The sequence below is a fragment of the Somniosus microcephalus genome, chromosome 32 (genome assembly GCF_052327205.1).
Source record: "Somniosus microcephalus isolate GS21.2 chromosome 32, FLI_Smic_1.0, whole genome shotgun sequence".
In the NCBI taxonomy this organism is placed as follows: Eukaryota; Metazoa; Chordata; class Chondrichthyes; order Squaliformes; family Somniosidae; genus Somniosus; species Somniosus microcephalus.
The window spans coordinates 1,832,418-1,856,194 of NC_141018.1; positions in this window are offsets into that span (position 1 = coordinate 1,832,418).

Sequence of the window (23,777 nt, forward strand, 5' to 3'; positions counted from 1 at the left end):
TGAGTCTCAGAGTCTGTGTGAGAGAGAGTGAGTCTCAGAGTGTGTGTGAGAGAGAGTGAGTCTCAGAGTGTGTGTGAGAGAGTGAGTCTCAGAGTCTGTGTGAGAGAGAGTGAGTCTCAGAGTCTGTGTGAGAGAGAGTGAGTCTCAGAGTCTGTGTGAGAGAGAGTGAGTCTCAGAGTCTGTGTGAGAGAGAGTGAGTCTCAGAGTCTGTGTGAGAGAGTGAGTCTCAGAGTGTGTGTGTGAGAGAGAGTGAGTCTCAGAGTCTGTGTGTGAAAGAGTGAGTCTCAGAGTCTGTGTGAGAGAGAGTGAGTCTCAGAGTCTGTGTGTGAGAGAGTGAGTCTCAGAGTGTGTGTGAGAGAGAGTGAGTCTCAGAGTCTGTGTGTGAAAGAGTGAGTCTCAGAGTCTGTGTGAGAGAGAGTGAGTCTCAGAGTCTGTGTGAGAGAGAGTGAGTCTCAGAGTCTGTGTGAGAGAGAGTGAGTCTCAGAGTCTGTGTGAGAGAGTGAGTCTCAGAGTGTGTGTGAGAGAGAGTGAGTCTCAGAGTCTGTGTGAGAGAGAGTGAGTCTCAGAGTCTGTGTGAGAGAGAGTGAGTCTCAGAGTCTGTGTGTGAGAGAGTGAGTCTCAGAGTGTGTGTGAGAGAGAGTGAGTCTCAGAGTCTGTGTGAGAGAGAGTGAGTCTCAGAGTCTGTGTGTGAGAGAGTGAGTCTCAGAGTCTGTGTGTGAGAGAGTGAGTCTCAGAGTCTGTGTGTGAGAGAGTGAGTCTCAGAGTCTGTGTGAGAGAGAGTGAGTCTCAGAGTCTGTGTGTGAGAGAGTGAGTCTCAGAGTGTGTGTGAGAGAGTGAGTCTCAGAGTCTGTGTGAGAGAGAGGGAGTCTCAGAGTCTGTGTGAGAGAGAGTGAGTCTCAGAGTCTGTGTGTGAGAGAGTGAGTCTCAGAGTCTGTGTGAGAGAGAGTGAGTCTCAGAGTCTGTGTGTGAGAGAGTGAGTCTCAGAGTGTGTGTGAGAGAGAGTGAGTCTCAGAGTCTATGTGTGAGAGAGTGAGTCTCAGAGTGTGTGTGAGAGAGTGAGTCTCAGAGTCTGTGTGTGAGAGAGTGAGTCTCAGAGTCTGTGTGTGAGAGAGTGAGTCTCAGAGTGTGTGTGTGAGAGAGTGAGTCTCAGAGTCTGTGTGTGAGAGAGTGAGTCTCGGAGTCTGTGTGTGAGAGAGTGAGTCTCAGAGTCTGTGTGAGAGAGAGTGAGTCTCAGAGTCTGTGTGTGAGAGAGTGAGTCTCAGAGTCTGTGTGTGAGAGAGTGAGTCTCGGAGTCTGTGTGTGAGAGAGTGAGTCTCAGAGTCTGTGTGAGAGAGAGTGAGTCTCAGAGTCTGTGTGAGAGAGAGTGAGTCTCAGAGTCTGTGTGTGAGAGAGTGAGTCTCAGAGTCTGTGTGAGAGAGAGTGAGTCTCAGAGTCTGTGTGAGAGAGAGTGAGTCTCAGAGTCTGTGTGAGAGAGAGTGAGTCTCAGAGTCTGTGTGTGAGAGAGTGAGTCTCAGAGTCTGTGTGAGAGAGAGTGAGTCTCGGAGTCTGTGTGAGAGAGAGTGAGTCTCAGAGTGTGTGTGTGAGAGAGTGAGTCTCAGAGTCTGTGTGAGAGAGAGTGAGTCTCAGAGTGTGTGTGTGAGAGAGTGAGTCTCGGAGTCTGTGTGAGAGAGAGTGAGTCTCAGAGTCTGTGTGTGAGAGAGTGAGTCTCGGAGTCTGTGTGAGAGAGAGTGAGTCTCGGAGTCTGTGTGAGAGAGAGTGAGTCTCGGAGTCTGTGTGAGAGAGAGTGAGTCTCAGAGTGTGTGTGTGAGAGAGTGAGTCTCAGTGTCTGTGTGAGAGAGTGAGTCTCAGAGTCTGTGTGAGAGAGAGAGTGAGTCTCAGAGTCTGTGTGAGAGAGAGTGAGTCTCAGAGTCTGTGTGAGAGAGTGAGTCTCAGAGTCTGTGTGTGTGAGAGAGTGAGTCTCAGAGTCTGTGTGCGAGAGAGTGAGTCTCAGAGTCTGTGTGAGAGACTGAGTCTCAGAGTGTGTGTGTGAGAGAGTGAGTCTCAGAGTCTGTGTGAGAGAGAGTGAGTCTCAGAGTGTGTGTGAGAGAGTGAGTCTCAGAGTGTGTGTGTGTGAGAGAGTGAGTCTCAGAGTCTGTGTGCGAGAGAGTGAGTCTCAGAGTCTGTGTGAGAGAGAGTGAGTCTCAGAGTGTGTGTGAGAGAGTGAGTCTCAGAGTGTGTGTGTGTGAGAGAGTGAGTCTCAGAGTCTGTGTGCGAGAGAGTGAGTCTCAGAGTCTGTGTGAGAGAGTGAGTCTCAGAGTGTGTGTGAGAGAGAGTGAGTCTCAGAGTCTGTGTGAGAGAGAGTGAGTCTCAGAGTGTGTGTGAGAGAGAGTGAGTCTCAGAGTGTGTGTGAGAGAGTGAGTCTCAGAGTCTGTGTGAGAGAGAGTGAGTCTCAGAGTCTGTGTGTGAGAGAGAGTGAGTCTCAGAGTCTGTGTGAGAGAGAGTGAGTCTCAGAGTCTGTGTGCGAGAGAGTGAGTCTCAGAGTCTGTGTGAGAGAGAGTGAGTCTCAGAGTCTGTGTGTGAGAGAGTGAGTCTCAGAGTCTGTGTGTGAGAGAGAGTGAGTCTCAGAGTCTGTGTGAGAGAGTGAGTCTCAGAGTCTGTGTGCGAGAGAGTGAGTCTCAGAGTCTGTGTGAGAGAGAGTGAGTCTCAGAGTCTGTGTGTGAGAGAGTGAGTCTCAGAGTCTGTGTGAGAGAGAGTGAGTCTCAGAGTCTGTGTGTGAGAGAGTGAGTCTCAGAGTCTGTGTGAGAGAGTGAGTCTCAGAGTGTGTGTGTGAGAGAGAGTGAGTCTCAGAGTCTGTGTGAGAGAGAGTGAGTCTCAGAGTCTGTGTGAGAGAGTGAGTCTCAGAGTGTGTGTGTGAGAGAGAGTGAGTCTCAGAGTCTGTGTGTGAGAGAGTGAGTCTCAGAGTGTGTGTGTGAGAGAGTGAGTCTTAGAGTCTGTGTGTGAAAGAGTGAGTCTCAGAGTCTGTGTGTGAGAGAGTGAGTCTCAGAGTGTGTGTGAGAGAGAGTGAGTCTCAGAGTCTGTGTGTGAAAGAGTGAGTCTCAGAGTCTGTGTGTGAGAGAGTGAGTCTCAGAGTCTGTGTGTGAGAGAGTGAGTCTCAGAGTCTGTGTGTGAGAGAGTGAGTCTCAGAGTCTGTGTGAGAGAGAGTGAGTCTCAGAGTGTGTGTGTGAGAGAGTGAGTCTCAGAGTCTGTGTGTGAGAGAGTGAGTCTCAGAGTCTGTGTGAGAGAGAGTGAGTCTCAGAGTCTGTGTGAGAGAGAGTGAGTCTCAGAGTCTGTGTGAGAGAGTGAGTCTCAGAGTCTGTGTGAGAGAGAGTGAGTCTCAGAGTCTGTGTGAGAGAGAGTGAGTCTCAGAGTCTGTGTGAGAGAGTGAGTCTCAGAGTCTGTGTGTGAGAGAGTGAGTCTCAGAGTGTGTGTGTGAGAGAGAGTGAGTCTCAGAGTCTGTGTGTGAGAGAGTGAGTCTCAGAGTGTGTGTGAGAGAGAGTGAGTCTCAGAGTCTATGTGTGAGAGAGAGTGAGTCTCAGAGTCTGTGTGAGAGAGTGAGTCTCAGAGTGTGTGTGAGAGAGTGAGTCTCAGAGTCTGTGTGAGAGAGAGTGAGTCTCAGAGTCTGTGTGAGAGAGTGTGAGTCTCAGAGTCTGTGTGTGAGAGAGTGAGTCTCAGAGTCTGTGTGAGAGAGAGTGAGTCTCAGAGTCTGTGTGAGAGAGAGTGAGTCTCAGAGTCTGTGTGAGAGAGAGTGAGTCTCAGAGTCTGTGTGAGAGAGAGTGAGTCTCAGAGTCTGTGTGAGAGAGTGAGTCTCAGAGTCTGTGTGAGAGAGAGTGAGTCTCAGAGTGTGTGTGAGAGAGTGAGTCTCAGAGTCTGTGTGAGAGAGAGTGAGTCTCAGAGTCTGTGTGAGAGAGAGTGAGTCTCAGAGTCTGTGTGAGAGAGAGTGAGTCTCAGAGTCTGTGTGTGAGAGAGTGAGTCTCAGAGTCTGTGTGTGAGAGAGTGAGTCTCAGAGTCTGTGTGAGAGAGTGAGTCTCAGAGTGTGTGTGAGAGAGTGAGTCTCAGAGTCTGTGTGAGAGAGAGTGAGTCTCAGAGTCTGTGTGAGAGAGTGTGAGTCTCAGAGTCTGTGTGTGAGAGAGTGAGTCTCAGAGTCTGTGTGAGAGAGAGTGAGTCTCAGAGTCTGTGTGAGAGAGAGTGAGTCTCAGAGTCTGTGTGAGAGAGTGAGTCTCAGAGTCTGTGTGAGAGAGAGTGAGTCTCAGAGTGTGTGTGAGAGAGTGAGTCTCAGAGTCTGTGTGAGAGAGAGTGAGTCTCAGAGTCTGTGTGAGAGAGAGTGAGTCTCAGAGTCTGTGTGAGAGAGAGTGAGTCTCAGAGTCTGTGTGTGAGAGAGTGAGTCTCAGAGTCTGTGTGAGAGAGAGTGAGTCTCAGAGTCTGTGTGAGAGAGAGTGAGTCTCAGAGTCTGTGTGAGAGAGAGTGAGTCTCAGAGTCTGTGTGAGAGAGAGTGAGTCTCAGAGGCTGTGTGTGAGAGAGTGGGTCTCAGAGTCTGTGTGAGAGAGAGTGAGTCTCGGAGTCTGTGTGAGAGAGAGTGAGTCTCAGAGTGTGTGTGTGAGAGAGTGAGTCTCAGAGTCTGTGTGAGAGAGAGTGAGTCTCAGAGTGTGTGTGTGAGAGAGTGAGTCTCGGAGTCTGTGTGAGAGAGAGTGAGTCTCAGAGTCTGTGTGTGAGAGAGTGAGTCTCGGAGTCTGTGTGAGAGAGAGTGAGTCTCAGAGTGTGTGTGTGAGAGAGTGAGTCTCAGAGTCTGTGTGTGAGAGAGTGAGTCTCAGAGTCTGTGTGAGAGAGAGTGAGTCTCGGAGTCTGTGTGTGAGAGAGTGAGTCTCAGAGTCTGTGTGAGAGAGAGTGAGTCTCAGAGTCTGTGTGTGAGAGAGTGAATCTCAGAGTCTGTGTGAGAGAGTGAGTCTCAGAGTCTGTGTGAGAGAGAGTGAGTCTCAGAGTCTGTGTGTGAGAGAGTGAGTCTCAGAGTGTGTGTGTGAGAGAGTGAGTCTCGGAGTCTGTGTGTGAGAGAGTGAGTCTCAGAGTCTGTGTGTGAGAGAGTGAGTCTTAGAGTCTGTGAGAGAGAGTGAGTCTCGGAGTGTGTGTGTGAGAGAGTGAGTCTCAGAGTCTGTGTGTGAGAGAGTGAGTCTCAGAGTCTGTGTGAGAGAGTGAGTCTCAGAGTCTGTGTGTGAGAGAGTGAGTCTCAGAGTCTGTGTGAGAGAGAGTGAGTCTTAGAGTCTGTGTGAGAGAGAGTGAGTCTCAGAGTGTGTGTGTGAGAGAGTGAGTCTCAGAGTCTGTGTGAGAGAGAGTGAGTCTCAGAGTCTGTGTGAGAGAGAGTGAGTCTCGGAGTCTGTGTGTGAGAGAGTGAGTCTCAGAGTCTGTGTGTGAGAGAGTGAGTCTCAGAGTCTGTGTGTGAGAGAGTGAGTCTCAGAGTCTGTGTGAGAGAGAGTGAGTCTCAGAGTCTGTGTGAGAGAGTGAGTCTCAGAGTCTATGTGTGAGAGAGTGAGTCTCAGAGTCTGTGTGAGAGAGTGAGTCTCAGAGTCTATGTGTGAGAGAGAGTGAGTCTCAGAGTCTGTGTGTGAGAGAGTGAGTCTCAGAGTCTGTGTGTGAGAGAGTGAGTCTCAGAGTCTGTGTGAGAGAGAGTGAGTCTCAGAGTGTGTGTGAGAGAGTGAGTCTCAGAGTCTGTGTGTGAGAGAGTGAGTCTCAGAGTCTGTGTGAGAGAGAGTGAGTCTCAGAGTCTGTGTGAGAGAGAGTGAGTCTCAGAGTCTGTGTGAGAGAGAGTGAGTCTCAGAGTCTGTGTGAGAGAGAGTGAGTCTCAGAGTCTGTGTGTGAGAGAGTGAGTCTCAGAGTCTGTGTGAGAGTGAGTGAGTCTCAGAGTCTGTGTGAGAGGGTGAGACTCAGAGTCTGTGTGAGAGAGAGTGAGTCTCAGAGTCTGTGTGTGAGAGAGTGAGTCTCAGAGTCTGTGTGTGAGAGAGTGAGTCTCAGAGTCTGTGTGAGAGTGAGTGAGTCTCAGAGTGTGTGTGAGAGAGTGAGTCTCAGAGTCTGTGTGTGAGAGAGTGAGTCTCAGAGTCTGTGTGAGAGAGAGTGAGTCTCAGAGTCTGTGTGTGAGAGAGTGAGTCTCAGAGTCTGTGTGAGAGAGAGTGAGTCTCAGAGTCTGTGTGTGAGAGAGTGAGTCTCAGAGTGTGTGTGAGAGAGAGTGAGTCTCAGAGTCTGTGTGAGAGAGAGTGAGTCTCAGAGTCTGTGTGAGAGAGAGTGAGTCTCAGAGTCTGTGTGAGAGAGAGTGAGTCTCAGAGTCTGTGTGTGAGAGAGTGAGTCTCAGAGTGTGTGTGAGAGAGAGTGAGTCTCAGAGTCTGTGTGAGAGAGAGTGAGTCTCAGAGTCTGTGTGAGAGAGAGTGAGTCTCAGAGTGTGTGTGTGAGAGAGTGAGTCTCAGAGTCTGTGTGAGAGAGAGTGAGTCTCAGAGTCTGTGTGTGAGAGAGTGAGTCTCAGAGTCTGTGTGTGAGAGAGTGAGTCTCAGAGTGTGTGTGAGAGAGAGTGAGTCTCAGAGTCTGTGTGTGAGAGAGTGAGTCTCAGAGTCTGTGTGAGAGAGAGTGAGTCTCAGAGTGTGTGTGTGAGAGAGTGAGTCTCAGAGTGTGTGTGTGAGAGAGTGAGTCTCAGAGTCTGTATGAGAGAGAGTGAGTCTCAGAGTCTGTGTGTGAGAGAGTGAGTCTCAGAGTCTGTGTGAGAGAGAGTGAGTCTCAGAGTCTGTGTGTGAGAGAGTGAGTCTCAGAGTCTGTGTGTGAGAGAGTGAGTCTCAGAGTCTGTGTGAGAGAGTGAGTCTCAGAGTGTGTGTGTGAGAGAGTGAGTCTCAGAGTGTGTGTGAGAGAGAGTGAGTCTCAGAGTCTGTGTGTGAGAGAGTGAGTCTCAGAGTCTGTGTGAGAGAGAGTGAGTCTCAGAGTGTGTGTGAGAGAGAGTGAGTCTCAGAGTGTGTGTGAGAGAGAGTGAGTCTCAGAGTCTGTGTGTGAGAGAGTGAGTCTCAGAGTCTGTGTGTGAGAGAGTGAGTCTCAGAGTGTGTGTGTGAGAGAGTGAGTCTCAGAGTGTGTGTGTGAGAGAGTGAGTCTCAGAGTCTGTGTGAGAGAGAGTGAGTCTCAGAGTGTGTGTGTGAGAGAGTGAGTCTCAGAGTCTGTGTGTGAGAGAGTGAGTCTCAGAGTGTGTGTGTGAGAGAGTGAGTCTCAGAGTCTGTGTGTGAGAGAGTGAGTCTCAGAGTGTGTGTGTGAGAGAGTGAGTCTCAGAGTCTGTGTGTGAGAGAGTGAGTCTCAGAGTCTGTGTGTGAGAGAGTGAGTCTCAGAGTGTGTGTGTGAGAGAGTGAGTCTCGGAGTCTGTGTGTGAGAGAGTGAGTCTCAGAGTGTGTGTGTGAGAGAGTGAGTCTCAGAGTGTGTGTGTGAGAGAGTGAGTCTCGGAGTCTGTGTGAGAGAGAGTGAGTCTTGGAGTCTGTATGAGAGAGAGTGAGTCTCGGAGTCTGTGTGTGAGAGAGTGAGTCTCAGAGTCTGTATGAGAGAGTGAGTCTCAGAGTGTGTGTGTGAGAGAGTGAGTCTCAGAGTCTGTGTGAGAGAGAGTGAGTCTTGGAGTCTGTATGAGAGAGAGTGAGTCTCGGAGTCTGTGTGTGAGAGAGTGAGTCTCAGAGTCTGTATGAGAGAGAGTGAGTCTCAGAGTGTGTGTGTGAGAGAGTGAGTCTCAGAGTCTGTGTGAGAGAGAGTGAGTCTCAGAGTCTGTGTGAGAGAGAGTGAGTCTCAGATTCTGTGTGAGAGAGTGAGTCTCAGAGTCTGTGTGAGAGAGAGTGAGTCTCAGAGTCTGTGTGAGAGTGAGTGAGTCTCAGAGTCTGTGTGAGAGAGAGTGAGTCTCAGAGTCTGTGTGTGAGAGAGTGAGTCTCAGAGTCTGTGTGTGAGAGAGTGAGTCTCAGAGTCTGTGTGAGAGAGTGAGTCTCAGAGTCTGTGTGAGAGAGAGAGTCTCAGAGTCTGTGTTTAAAAAATGAGTCTCAGTTGGTCTGTGGCCTAGAAAGGCTTACTTCCACCCTTTATTTCGCTGCCCTGGCGAAAATGGCACCCGCCTCTCTGTCGCCCTTCTCTGGAGTGGGATACAGCGGCTGGCATTTAGGTGCGGGCCAATAGCAGAGCTGGCATGGAGATGTAAATGAGGAGAGCATGACATCATTTGGGGTGTAACCCCTTCTTAACTTCACAGCCTTCAAACTTCAGCTTTAGCGCTGAGTTTAGCGCCGGGTCCTTAGTTCGCTCTGAAAACACAGCTTGCAGCAGACCTACAGCGGCGCTGTCAGCACTTCTTAAAGGACGCACACATCTTTCAGCTAAACTTTTGGACTGGACTATTTTTTAGTATATTGAATTAATGGCTTGGTTCAATAAATATTTAATTTTTTTTTAAGTACAGCAGTTGCAGTGTGTGCTGCTTGATGCTTGCAGGGCTTTGGGTTGCAGAAGAAGGCCTCTGAGAACACATAAAGTGGTAGAAATAGTCAGCTTGTCAAGCAGCATCCATGGCTAGAGAAGCAGAGCTCTCATCTCAGGTTGCAATGATGCCTGTCCTGCTTGTATTTCCATCACTTTCAACTTTATTTCAGATCTACAGCATCCACTCGTAGATGGAAGAGGAAGGTGGTGAAGATAAAGATGCAGAAGAGGAAGACCAGAAAAGGAAGACGCAGGAAAGGACGGCCAGAAAAGGAAGATGATTGAGAGGAAGATGCAAAAGAGCAGGAAACCGAAGTGGGGTGAGCAGGTGAAAGGTGAGACACACACAGCCCCTTTCTGGCTGCAATGTCCGGGATGCAGTCATCCGTCTGTGATACTATTGATCACAATCCCAATTCTCCTTTCCCTTTATTCACTCACATTACCTTCCCTCTGTTATTGGCCATCAAAGCGTCCTCTTGGCCACAATGCTGAAATAAAAGCCAGCACAAAGCAAACTTTCCAATCCAACTTTATATATCTATCCATTCAATATACATAAAGCAATCAATTAATCATCCTCTAAACTCCCTCATAGAAACATAGAAACATAGAAGATGTAAGGTTTCGCAAGAATTTTGAAAATTTCTACAGCCCCGAAGATTATTGTTTTGATTAAAGAAAACCTGGGTGGAATATACCTTAAAACCCCAGGGTATCAAAATTGCTGTCAGACTTCATGGCAGAAGACAAAAGACAGCCTGCTTGTATATCTACAAAGGACTTGAAAAAATGCCAGCCTGTGTGAATGCATGAAGTACTTGAAACTGTCAATCAACTGCAGTTTAGGAAGTTTCACCACAGGACAATGGATGTTTGTTTACAGAACTCTCTACAATGTTGACCCAAAGGCTTATGTACTTAAAGCCTTCAATCAATTGTGGTTGGACTGACCACAGGACAATGGGTTTGTTTACAAACCATTTGTGTGCGGTTGACTGAAATTCAGTAAGACATTTAAACTGAGCGAATACCAGTCAAATGAATGGGGTAATACATTCAAACCCACTGCAGTCAATGGGGACAGTTCAACCCCTTTTGTATAGCCCAGATACATCCGGATTTGGGCGTGAAGATTATGGCTCCCAATTGGGGTATATAGATAGCCTCTCAGGAAGCCATCTCACTCTCTCTCTGCTGCCTCGCCGCCGTGCTCTGCCTGCAAGAAGAACAACTCAACAGCCCACCCAAAGAAGTGGAATACCAGCAGTTACTTTTAAATACTGGGGTATCTCTACTTCGGGGCGGTGAAGAATAAGACTGCAGGAGCACGGAGCAGGCGTTCACTGGTGAGCATAGATTTTTCTGGCCCATTACAAGGCAACCTAGATAGGTATTAGGGGTGGGAGTTAAGGGGAATTTTTGTTACATTGTAATTTCAGTCAATTTTCCCATGATGTGTCCGTTTTCTCCTCCCCTATGAAGTTAAAGTGTGCTGCATTAAGAAAAAGTCTGCTGTATTAAGCAAAAGTGTGCTGTAAATAGCAAAGGTGTGCTGTATTAAGCAACAGTGCTGTATTAAGCAAAAGAGTGCTGTACTAAGCAAAGGTGTACTGTAGTGAACAAAGGTGTGCTGCATTAAGTAAATGTGTGCTGCATTAAGTTTTAAAGTGTGCTGTAGTAAGCAAAAGAGTACTGTATTGAGTAAAAGTGTGCCGTACTAAGTAAAAGTCTGCTGTACTAAGCAAAAGGGTGTCCTGTAGTAAGCAAAGGTGTACTGTATTAAGTAAAAGTGCTGTATTAAGCATAGGAGTGCTGTATTGATTATTTTCTATTTATTTCTTTTTATTTCAATAAATACTGGTCTTCTTTGCACCCAACCATGAGTCTCGTTTTGTCTACATCGCTACTGAATAAGTCCGGCGGTCAGAACTAGAAAAGGGGAGCGATTCAAAATCGCACAGGGCTCTGGAGCAGCTCAGGTACTTCTGGCTGGCCAGAGACAATAACCCCAGTTATACCCCCCATCCCCCTTAATTTCTGCAAAATGGTGACCGCGGCAGGACCGTCGGCAACAGTATGCGATGTAGCAGACAGTGGTCTGGGTCTGGAGAGAGCAGCAGTTATTGTTTTTTTTTTAACCCACTGATCTGTTTGTGGTTAGGTGCCCACAGGCTTGGGGAAGTCACCCGCAGGCTTAGGGAATCTAGGGCAGAGAGTTGGGATAGGGAAATGGAGTTTGAAGAATACCAGGCCAAGATAGAGCGCCTGGTGGACCAGTTTAGTGAGGGCAAAAGCCACACGAGGTACAAGTTAGAGTACCTGAAGTGCCTAGTTGCAGAGGCCAAGAGCAATGACATGAGGGAGTGGGAGGAGAATGCCCACCTCATACAAGAAGTAAAAGAGCAGGAGGAAAAGGTTAGGGAGGTAAAGGCAGCGTATAAGCTGGCCTGTGACCAAGGGTTTGAGGAAGCAGATCATGGCCCCTGTAGGGAAGAGATAGAATGCTTGAATATGGCTTTAAAGAGGGCAAAGTGGATGATATGTCTGATCAGCCTGAAGGCAGGTCAGTCGGACTTTACCGGCAACCCAAATAAAACCGTCCCACAGGTAACACCCAGGAAAAGGTTTGTCAGGGAATCAGAGGTCCCACGACCGCCACCCACAGCTCCGAGCTTTCAGGAGCTCTGGCAGCAAAGGCGGGTGGAGGATGAGGTGGTAGAAGAAGCACAGCAGGCCCCACTGGATAGGCCGGGACCAGGACCAGTGTACCTCCTCCGACAACGAAGGTATGGTCTGCCCGTTGATGAAGATGACCCAGGGGCCATCCAGAATCAGTTTGTGGTGCTGTATGGCACCCACCAGCTCAGGGACATGGTTAGCCACATCCCCAAGCTCACTAAAAAGGGAGACCCCTCGCTACGCTTCAGGGAGATAGAACAAGCAGCTTGTGTAAATGACTGCGATGACGCAGAGCAAGCAAAAATGCTGCTGTTTTCCCTGGCAGGTGATCTCCTCCAGGGCCTATCTGGCGAGTGCAAAAGGGGGCAGAGGGATTATGAGGGCCTGAAGAATGACATATTGGAGGCCATGGGACTCAATGATGGTAGTTCGTTCGCCCGGGTAGAAAGAACAGTGCAGCTCCCAGGGGAGTCCCCGCAGGCGTTCACAGACAGGCTGTGGCCAGTCTACCAGAGCACTTGCCCAGGAATGCCAGGGCGGGCAGCACTGGACCCAGTCCAATTGATTCACTGGCTCCGTTGTCTCATGACAAACAGCCTACCCCAGATCCAAGCCCAGGTCGTGGCTTGGTTTGACCCCTGAAACCCCCAGACTACCGAAGAAGCATTGATCCGCCAGCTCAGTGTAGCCTTTAGAAACCTGAGGTGTATCGAGATGCCCCAACCCAAGGGAAAACTCCATGAGGTTATACCTGGGAGCCAGAGTAAGAAAGAGTGGCACCAGGAGGGGAATTGTCCCTCCCAGGCTAGGTTAAATTGTTATGGAAGCAGGAAAGACGGTCACTGGAGAAAAGACTGTAAGAATCCCTGGAAGGATAGCAAGGGAAAGTATCCCATAGACCCAGCCCAAAAGGCAGGGCCAGATATCCCTCCCGCGGCGATCGAGTCATTTTTACCATCCCTACGGTCTCCTCACTGGCCAGGGGAGAGTAGCAGCCACCACCGGTGCTTTGACCCCGTCTGCCCCATCCCACTCCCAGCAATGACTAGAGCCAGCGCAACCAGTTGACCTGTGTCCCTGCGAAAATGCTGAGGGGAGCAGGCCCTATGTTAAGGTGGGGGTGAAGACGGGGCAGGGGAGATATTCGGTGGACACTGGAGCCTCCAGCACAGTGGTCCACTTGGAAGACCTGACCAATTCACCCCGGTCTAACAACATCGCATTTAGCTTAATGGGATCCACAGGGAAACAGGCAGCTGGGATTGTACCTGAGATTAGAAAGCCTCAGCCTGCAGCGTGTACGCTCACACAGACTGCACATGCAGGCACATTCGCATGCATGAGAGGAGAATTTCCCCAGCACTTGGCCTGAGCGATTCCCCCTCTCTTGTGGGACTCTGGGGAGGAGCCTGAACCAGGTTTTAGACCTGAAGGGGAAGGCTCTCAGCCACCGGTAGCCGGTGGCAAGGGATTGCCGGTCCCCAGCCCAGGTTTGGGAAGGGAGGGACCCGAGTGAGAAGGTCCCCAGACAGCAAGGAGTGTGACCCGAGCTAAGGGTCCACTCACCAGGGTAGCCCCACCAGCGACACTCCCTAGGAGGTCTCTTCGGGTACCCCAGCCCAGGAAAGTATGGTCACCAGCTTTCCAGTGTAATAGGGCAGACTCCCGAGTCAGGGAGAAGCCAAAAGACAGAACTCCCCACCCAGCAGCCATAAACTGCGAGGGACCAGAAGTTGGGATCAGTCCAACCATGCCGCAGGGAGCAGCCTGTGGCAGCCCAAACAGGGATTAGGCTTGCCGCCCGAAGATAGGCGGCACTTGCATATAACTTTGTTCAAGTAATGTGTATAAAGGATTAAGGTGGAACGTGTTAATTTAAATTTTATATTGCAATTCGGTAGTGTTAATTATTAGAGTATAAGTTTTAAGTATGAACCATTCCAGAAGTTGTAAAATGTGAGCCAAGGTCGCGGGACCTGATCACACTCCCCTGAGCCAGGGGACCTGGCTAGATGTTTTTTTAAAGTATTTTTCAGAGTTTCGGGAGGTACAGAGGACCATTGTGTCTTTGGATGCTCGAGGAAGGGAGCACCCCTAGCCCACGAAGGGAGGGGTCTGCAGAAGGCAGATGTCCAGAGCATTTAAACTGTTATTGGAAATCCGATTAAGATTAAGAGTTTACAAAAAGCTTGTTAATTATTTTATGTTTTGTATTATGTACTGGTCCCAACTCCAAAGGAAATAATGTGTGAATTTAGTTCCTAACTGTAAGATTGCACTACTTGTTTAGAGTTAATTGAAAAATTGCATATGCCTGTGAATTGTTGTGTTCGTAGATTGTGGAAATTTGAAATACATTTATGGCTGTAGAATGGTGCCATTTATTAAAGTGTCAGGCAATTGCATTATAAAAGAAAAAAAGGAAAAGGGAAGCTCGTTTTCTTCCGTTTGTATTTTTAACAGATGTGTTTTGGCTTGGTGGTAATCCCATTAAAGATGTTGTATCATGTTAAAACTATGTTACTAGTGGTGCAGGGGCATTGGACCCCATCCATGCTTGAATTATTGTAGGTACTCAGTGGTGCAGGGGCATTGGACCCCCTCTGTGTTTGCGTTATTGTAACTAATCTTGCATTTCTGTCAATAGGTGCACACCGTGTACTGCGATTATCTCTGGGTAGGGGAGATGGAGGTGTCGGGGGATCAAAGACAGATATAGATAAGTATGAGGGAAGGTTGTTTGTGGGGGGTCAGAAATTATTGCTCACCTTTGGACAGGATACTACAAGCAAGTTTTAGTATCCGATGGGGGACTATAAGGTTTCGCAAGAAATTTGAAAATTTCTACAGCCCCGAAGATTACTTTTTTGATTAAAGAAAACCTGGGTGGAATATTCCTTAAAACCCCAGGGTATCAAAATGGCTGTCAGACCTCGTGGCAGAAGACAAAGGTGTACTATATTCAGTAAAAGTGCTGTATTAAGCATAGGTGTGCTGTATTGATTATTTTCAATTTATTTCTTTTTATTTCAATAAATACTGGTCTTCTTTGCACCCAACCACGAGTCTCGTTTTGTCTACATCGCTACTGAATAAGTCCGGTGGTCAGAACTAGAAAAGGGGAGCGATTCTAAACTGCACGGGGCTCTGGAGCAGCTCAGATACTTCTGACTGGCCAGAGACAATAACCCCAGTTATACCCCCCATCCCCCTTAATTTCTACAAAGATAGGAGCCAGAGTATGCCATTCAGCCCCTCGAGCCTGCCCCGCCATTCAATGAGATCATGGCTGATCATCCAATATTGAATCTGCCATAGATCTGCCCAAACACCCAACCTGTTCAAATCATACTGGAGTTTCTCGGCATCCTCCTCAGGGGCTGCATCATGGCTGGTGGAAAGCTGCTGACTTTCAGTGGGGGGACACTGCAAAGGCCTTGCTGCTCAATCTCGCGAATCTGGTGACTGGGAGTGTGAAATCGAGTGACGTTGTTTCTACTTCTTCAATCTCCTTTCCCTCTTCTTGAACAACCAATAGCTGGGCTAACTGCCTTTCCTGTGTGTGTGTAATGAGGAAGGTTCACGGATGGAGTTGTGATGAAGGGAGGGCGATAAAGCAAGAAGTGCATGCGAGAAGGGTGATAAATGATGAGTATAGCAGCATCTTGTACCCATTCAGCCACGCCCCTGACAAGAATGGCCAGCACCATCCTCTCCATGGTGAAGATAGGAATGGGAGATGTGCCTCTGTTTGCTATGGACTGTTTGTAGGTGAGTGATTGGGGGTGTGGAGGTTGTGCATTGAGCAGTGTGTAAGGCTAGTTCTGCAGTTACTAGAAGATGGCTTTTGAAGATGCATTCACTGACTTGACCATTGGTCTGAGGTCATAGAAACATAGAAACATAGAAGATAGGAGCAGGAGTAGGCCATTCGGCCCCTCGAGCCTGCTCCGCCATTCAATGAGATCATGGCTGATCATCCAAACTCAGTACCCTGTCCCTGCTTTCTCCCCATATCCCTTGATCCCTTTAGCCTTAAGAAATATATCTAACTCCTTCTTGAATATATTTAATGAATTGGCCTCCACTGCCTTCTGTGGTAGAGAATTCCACAGGTTCACCACTCTCTGGGTGAAGTAATCCCTCCTCATCTCTGTCCTAAATGGCTTACCCCTTATCCTTAGACTGTGACCCCTGGTCCTGGACTCCCCGTCCATCGGGAACATCCTTGCTGCATCTAGTCTGTCTAGTCCTGTTAGAATTTTATAAGTTTCAATGAGATCCCCTCTCATTCTTTTAAACTCCAGCAAGTATAAGCCCAATCGACCCAATCTCTCCTCATACATCATTCCTGCCATCCCAGGCGGTGGCACCGTGGTATACAGTCGGGAGGGAGTAGCCCTGGGAGTCCTCCACATTGACTCAGGACCCCATGAGGTCTCATGGCATCAAGTCAAACATGGGCAGGGAAACCTCCTGCTAATTACCACCTACCGCCCTCCCTCAGCTGATGAATCAGTACTCCTTCATGTTGAACACCAATTGGAAGAAGCACTGAGAGTAGTGTAAGGGGGGCATCTTTTTGCTGGTTTATGGTAATTTACCTGGCCAGCAGCCTTTGCCTCTGAGCTCTGACCAATTTCAACCTTTTACCTGGTTTACGGTAATTCACCTGGTCAGCAGCCTTTTGCTGCTGCACTCTAAACCAATTTACAAACAGTGGTTTCGAATCGCTACCCCTCCTTCAGTTCTGAGTGGAGGAAGTTATAATTAATGATATTAAAACGGACAAGTGGTTTGGATGAGAGAAAAATCAAGTTTTATTACCTAAATGAACTACAATGAAAAGAATAAACTATACCACACGAGCACAGTAATTACCATAAAACTATATAACAGGGGGTTGCAGACGGCGAAAACGAGGGATAAAATGGCTCCAATGTTACTTAAGCAATCTTAGCAATTACCCTTAAATCACCACCCCCTAACTCCTGCTAGGTTGCCTTGCCGAGGAGTCAGAACACCCTGCTCACCTGTGGTCCCAGGAAGTAAGAGAGAGAGATAGCTTCTCAGCAGCTATCTTATATACCTTGTGAGCCCCCTGCCGTTCTGCTGTTTGCCTGTCTGGGAAATTCGCGCCCAAAAAGTTCCAATTCACAAGAGAAAAGCTGTGATTGGCTAACTCAAAGTGGTTGGACTGGGTTAGTGTGTCTGCACTGTGGGGCCAAAATGATCTCGCCCACATCCGGAGTTCACCTGGGCTAAAACAAAAGATAATGCAACAGCCCTATTGTCCAGTGCTGGGTGATTTAAAAACCCATTCAGTTCTTAAAACAGTTGCCTTTCAAAAGTCCATTCCAGGGTTTTAGTCTCTCATTGTGTGTCTGAGTAGTTCTGAATGGCTGTGTCAACATAGCAGTTTCAAATCGATTGTCTTGCGGTCAATTCTCAAGTGGGCAATTGCTTAAGTCAATAAACAAACCTTGCCTCTGAAGAGAAAGGGGAACCTCCCTGTTTTAATTGACAGGTCTTTCACACAGACACATTACAAGCTGTACAGGCTTTCCAAACCCCACGGTTCTTGGCCAATGCTTTCTGTGGCCATTTTAAAACCTTTTGTGATTGCTCAAACTCCAGGGAACGATTTTATTAATAAAGTACTGTCTCAAGGTGTGTGAAGAGCTCCTCGCCTCCCGTGTTGTCCATGTTCTTTCCATCTCAGAGCAGTCTTTTTTTCGGTTGTAGGCACATTTTAAAGTATTGTAGACAAGTCACATCACCCAATTCTTCATCCACGATGTGGACCAATCTTTTCAATCTTCAGGGAAAAATAGAGGAAATTTTGCAACCCCTACAGTAGCAAGGGCACAAAATGTCCTCTGGGTGGGGGAATTCAATGTCCATCACCAAGAGTGGCTTGGTAGCACCACAACTGACCGAGCTGGCCAAGTCCTAAAGGACATAGCTGCCAGACTGGGTCTGCGACAGGTGGTGAGGGAACCAACAAGAGGGAAAAACCTATTGATCTCATCCTCACCAATCTACCTGTTGCAGATGCATCTGTCCATGACAGCATTGGTGGAAGTGACCACCACACAGTCCTTGTGGAGACGAAGTCCCGTCTTCATGTTGAGGGTACCCTCCACCGTGTTGTGTGGCACTACAACTGTGCTAAATGGGACAGATTTCGAACAGATCTGGCAACTCAAAACTGGGCATCCATGAGGCGCTGTGGGCCATCAGCAGCAGCAGAATTGTATTCAACCACAATCTGTAACCTCATGGCCCGGCATATCCCTCACTCTACCATTACCATCAAGCTGGGACATCAACCCTGGTTTAACGAAGAGTGCAGGAGAGCATGCCGGGAACAGCACCAGGCATACTGAAAAATGAGGTGTCAACCTGGTGAGGCTACAACACAGGACTACTTGCATGCCAAACAATGGAAGCAACATGCGATAGACAGAGCTAAGCGATCTCACAACCATCGTATCAAATCAAAGCTCTGCAGTCCTGCCACATCCAGTCATGAGTGGTGGTGGACAATTAAACAGTTAACAGGAGGAGGAGGCTCCAAAAATATCCCCATCCTCAATGATGGTGGAGCCCAGCACATGAGTGCAAAAGACAAGGCTGAAGCATTTGCAACTATCTTCAGCCAGAAGTGCCGAGTGGATGATCCATCTCGGCCTCCTCCTGAAGTCCCCAGCATCACAGATGCCAGTCTTCAGCCGATTCAATTCACTCCACATGATGTCAGGAAATGGCTGAAGACACTGGATACTGCAAAGGCTATGGGCCCTGACAACATTCCGGCAATAGTACTGAAGACTTGTGCTCCAGAACTAGCTGCGCCCCTAGCCAAGCTGTTCCAGTACAGCTACAACACTGGCATCTACCCGGCAATGTGGAAAATTGCCCAAGTATGTCTTGTCTACAAAAAGCAGGACAAATCCGACCCGGCCAATTACCGTCCCATCAGTCTACTCTCAATCATCAGCAAAGTGATGGAAGGTGTCGTCGACAGTGCTTTCAAGCGGCACTTACTCAGCAATAACCTGCTAACTGATGCCCAGTTTGGGTTCCGCCAGGGCCACTCAGCTCCTGATCTCATTACAGCCTTGGTCCAAACATGGACAAAAGAGCTGAACTCAAGAGGTGAGGTGAGAGTGACTGCGCTTGACATCAAGGCAGCATTTGATCGAGTGTGGCATCAAGGAGCCCTAGTAAAACTGAAGTCAATGGGAATCAAGGGGAAAACTCTCCATTGGTTGGAATCATACCTAGCACAAAGGAAGTTGGCTGTGGTTGTTGGAGGTCATTCATCTCAATCACATGACATCACTGCAGGAGTTCCTCAGGGCAGTGTCCTAGGCCCAACCATCTTCAGCTGTTTCATCAATGACCTTCCCTCCATCATAAGGTCAGAAGTGGGGATGTTCGCTGATGATTGAACACTGTTCAGCACCATTCGAGACTCATCAGATACTGACGCAGTCAATGTCCATATGCAGCAAGACCTGGACAACATTCAGACTTGGCTGACAAGTGGCAAGTAACATTCGCACCACACAAGTGCCAGGCCATGACCATCTCCAAAAAGCGAGACTCTAACCATCTCCCCTTGATATTCAATGGCATTACCATTGCTGAATCCCCCACTATCAACATCCTGGGGGTTACCATTGATCAGAAACTGAACTGGACCAGCCATATAAATACTGTGGCTACAAGAGCAGGCCAGAGGCTGGGAATCCTGCGACGAGTGTCTCACCTCCTGACTCCCCAAAGCCTTTCCACCATCTACAAGGCACAAGTCAGGAGTGTGATGGAATACTCTCCACTTGCCTGGATGAGTGCAGCTCCAACAACACTCAAGGAGCTCGACACCATTCAGGATAAAGCAGCCCACTTGATTGGCACTCCATCCACCACCTTCAACATTCACTCCCTCCTCCATGCACTGTGGCTGCAGTGTGTACCATCTACAAGATGCACTGCAGCAACTTGCCAAAGCTCCTTCAACAGCACCTTCCAAACCCGCGACCTCTACCACTTAGAAGGACAAGGGCAGCAGACGCATGGGAACATCACCACCTACAAGTTCCCCTCCAAGCCACACACCATCCTGACTTGGACCTGTATCACCGTTCCTTCACTGTCGCTGGGCCAAAATCCTGGAACTCCCTTCCTAACAGCATTGTGGGTGTACCTACACGATATGGACTGCAGCGGTTCAAGAAGGCGGCTCACCACCATCTTCTCAAGGGCAATTAGGGATGGGCACTAAATGCAGGCCTAGCCAGCCAGTGACGCTCACATCCCATCAAAGAATTAAAAGAAAGGTATCAGTCTGGTGAATCTTCGCTGAACTCCCTCCATGGCAAGAACATCCTTCCTCAGATAAGGTCATGAAGCTTCTTTGGGCACTGGAGCTAGGGCGTTGGACGACAGTGCTAAGAATGACGGAGTTGGGGATGTAGTCCCACATCATTCTTTCTGGAGGGTCTCCTGACCCCCATGGGTAGAGGACCTCTCTTGCAGTGGTGATCCCTGCACAAAGCTGGAGTGCTGTGTTGGACCCTGGGTGCCTTTCCCTGGCTTGCTGAGCCATTTGTTTTAGTGCTGAGGGAATTTTCCATTTTGTTTAGTTGTGGAAGGCAACTCAGTTTTACGAGCTTAAGACTGCCAATTGGGAATTCTTCATCATGTTAATTTTTCTTCAAAAGGCAGTGTTATGTTCATTAATAACTAGTCGTTTGCATTATCAACAGCTAGCTTTTGCTTAGTCATTTATTCGGTACATGTTCTCTATTATACAGCATCCTGTAGAGATTCAGCATGTGTACTTCTGTGTGCAGGCAGCCATCTTGACTACTGCCTTGTGGGTAGCCTAGTGCATCGTGGGTAGTGTAGTCTTAAACACATACAACTATATACACAGCAATACAGCTCTACGGCTCCATCTGGTGTACCACTCTAGAATGACATGTTATTGATCATTACATCCCCCTTTGAGGTTTAACAAAATCAATATCAATCAACTTTCAAGAAAAACGGTAAAGAAGATATCAGTAACACTTTTGTTAGTGCTCTATAAACATAAACAATTTCACAACAGTCAACACATTTTCAAAGTAGTTTTCTTTGTACTCAAAGATTAAGTCTATCAGGCTTTTTTACTTCACGTGTGGATCTTCTCAACACAGGTAAGTCTGATGTGTTTTCATGAGATTGTTCTGGTGGTGATTGACAAGTCTCACATTTGCCTATCATGTTCTCAATGTCCTTATTTATGCCAGGCCAATAAACAGTGTCTCTTGCTCTCCTTTTGCATTTTTCAATTCCGAGGTGTCCCTCATGAATTCTTTTTAGCATGTCTTGACGTAGAGCCTGTGGAATGACTATTCTGTTTTGTTTTAGTAATAGTCCACTTGCGACACTCAATTCTGACCTTATGTGAAAGTATTTTGGACAGGAACCTTTTGGCCAACCATGATGAATGTTCTCTATTACTGTTTGTAATACTGTATCTTTTACTGTTTCTTCTGCTATTTGCTTTGATTTTGTGTCTGACACAGGCAGCGCAGCAGTGACCATACTCACATGAACATCCATGTCTTCTTCAGTAGAGCTCACTTGACTCATTGTGGGTGCTCGGGATAGTGCATCTGGTAACACTATGTATTTGCCTGGTGTGTAGATCAGTTCAAAGTCATATCTTTGCATCTTCATCATGAGTCGTTGAATCCTTGGAGACATCTCATTCAGATTTTTTTTTATGATGGCAACCAATGGGCAGTGGTCTGTCTCAACTGTGAAGGTGGGAAGTCCATATATGTAGCCATGAAACTTTTCTAGTCCAACTACCAAGCCTAGATATTCTTTTTCAATCTGGGCGTATCAACACTCAGAATCAGTCATAGCCCTGGAAATTATTTCCTACAGAATCCTCCAAGTCATCTGGTCTGCCTATGGCACAGTTTATACGGTAGACTCTCTTGACCAGTTCTAAGTCTTCACAAGTTTTGTCACCTAGTAGTGAATCAAGTCCTTCAGCCACAACAGAAAACATGAGATGATGCACTTTGTCTTTGACTGTCACTTTAAGTCTGCATACACCTAAGCTATCTATTTTCTGTCCATTATAGTTCTTCAGTAGTACTGACTTTTTTTGTATTTTGGGCTTTTCTTTCATATTTTTAATGTCACTCATACTGATTAAGTTTGCTTTTGTCCCAGTGTCTAGTTTCAATGTAACTAATGCTCCATTTACCTGCAGTGGGATCATCCATTTGTCTTCTTTTACTGCATTGATGTTATGTTCAGCATTGTCCATATCTGAGGGCTGCACATTTTCTGTTTCCTTTTTGACATTGTCACATGACAACATTCGTACAAAAAATGTCTCACTTAAATCAGTGTCCTCAATCATATTGACTTGTTGCCCTTTCTTTGTTTTTATTTTTGAAAAGCATTGTTTGGCAAAGTGATTCTTTCCATTACATTTTGTGCACATTTTTCCAAATGCTGGGCATTGTCTTAACTGGTGTTTGTAACCACCGCGTTTACAATTAAATTGTCCTTCCTCCAATTGCTTTTCACTTCTGTTCTGCCCATGTTTCTTCCCTTTGTAGGACACAGCACCAACAGCAGCATTTACTACAATCGCATCATTATTGATTTCACTGAAAGTCTTCACTTGCTGTTGAGCTAGCTCACTGGCTTGGCATATTTTCACAGCATTTTCCAATGTCAGTTCGGTTTCTCTCAACAAATGTTCCCTGACCTTTTTATCATGAATACCAAACACAATTTGGTCATGAATCATGGATGCTTTCAGCTCAGAGAAATTACATGTCTGTGCTTTGAGTTTCAGATCAGTCACAAAGCTATCAAAAGTCTCATTTTGCTGCTGTGACCTCGAACAGAACACATACCTCTCATATGTTTCGTTCATTTTGGGAGAACAATGTGTATCAAACTTCTTTAGCACATCGTCTAATTTTTCTCTGTTCTCCTCTGGATTAAATACAAATGTATTAAATACCTCTATCGCCTGTGGGCCTGCAACCATGAGCAGCAATGCTATTTTCCTTGCGTCTGGCTTCGTACCGAACCCGATGGCAGCAATGTAGAGTTAGAATTGTTGTTTGAAAGTCCGCCAATTGTAGTCGACATTTCCCGTGAGATTCAAAAACTCCGGTGGCTTCAAATTCTCCATGTCGCCTTTCACAATTTTGAGCAGATCTTCACCAATCCTGGTACCATGTTATGTTCATTAATAACTAGTCATTTGCATTATGAACAGCTAGCTTTTGCTTAGTCATTTATTCGGTACATGTTCTCTATTATACAGCATCCTGTAGAGATTCAGCATGTGTACTTCTGTGTGCAGGCAGTCATCTTGACTACTGCCTTGTGGGTAGCCTAGTGCATCGTGGGTAGTGTAGTCTTAAACAGATACAACTATATACACAACAATACAGCTCTATGGCTCCAACTAGTGTGCCACTCTAGAATGACATGTTATTGATCATTACAGGCAGGTCAGCTGAAACGGCTAAAATCTGGTTATTTTTAAAGCATTTTTTTTCAATTTAGTACGCCTTTTCCCTTTAAAGGACCGCCTGCTGTCTAAAATGACAGCCTTGATTTAAGAGAAGGCTGTCCTTGCTGCAATGACGCTCCAGCACGCTACATTGGGGCCTCCTGCTGGGAATAACGCCAGGAAAACGGCCTTGCCCAGTGAGGTTAGCGCTGGGCTAATTTCAATCAGCAACCAGCAACAATTTACCGGTCCTGCCAGCGCCATTAATTTCAGCGGCCATTAACTCCGGCTTGTGATGGAATCAGCTGGTTTTTTTAGCGATCTCAAATATCTTGGCCACTGTTGCCGGCCTTCCCAATATATAGTTGGATGTCACTAGAATTGAGAGATTGCAGCTATCAGGCAAAATTGAACAGGTTGGGCCTCTTTGCTTTAGAAGTGAGAAGGTTCGAAGGCAACCTGAAGTGGTTTTATTAACTTATGAATGGATTGGACAGAGTAGATGTGGAGAGAACATTTACAAGTGTGGGCGAATCCACAACTAGGGATCATCAATACAAAAAATTTAAGAATATATCCATAGGAAATTAAGGAGCAATTATCAGAGTGGATATAATGCGGAACTCGCTGCCATGGCAAGTGGTTGAGGCAAATAGCTTAGATGCGTTAAAAAGGAAACTGGACGAGGACATGAGAGGAATTGAAATAGAAAGATGTGCTGAAAGGCTGAGATGAGTTAGTTGCAATGGGAGGAGACTGGTGTGGAGCATAAACTCCAGCATAGACTAGTTGGGCCGAATGGCCTGTGTATCTGCTGTATATTCTATGTAATATAATCCTCTGAAAAGCAGCTCAGTTCTGTCTGCCTACCTATTGATGAGACACTTACTTTGGAAGCTATAAATGAATTGCTGCACTAAATCGCTGAAGTGACAATTTACAGAAGAACTCAGACGGAATGCAAAAAACTAGTGGTCCTGTCCCGAAAGACAATGAGTGAATCGTCAGCAAGAGTTAGTGCCGTGTCCTAAATACAGTGCTTGCCCCACCGGGGGTTATAGTT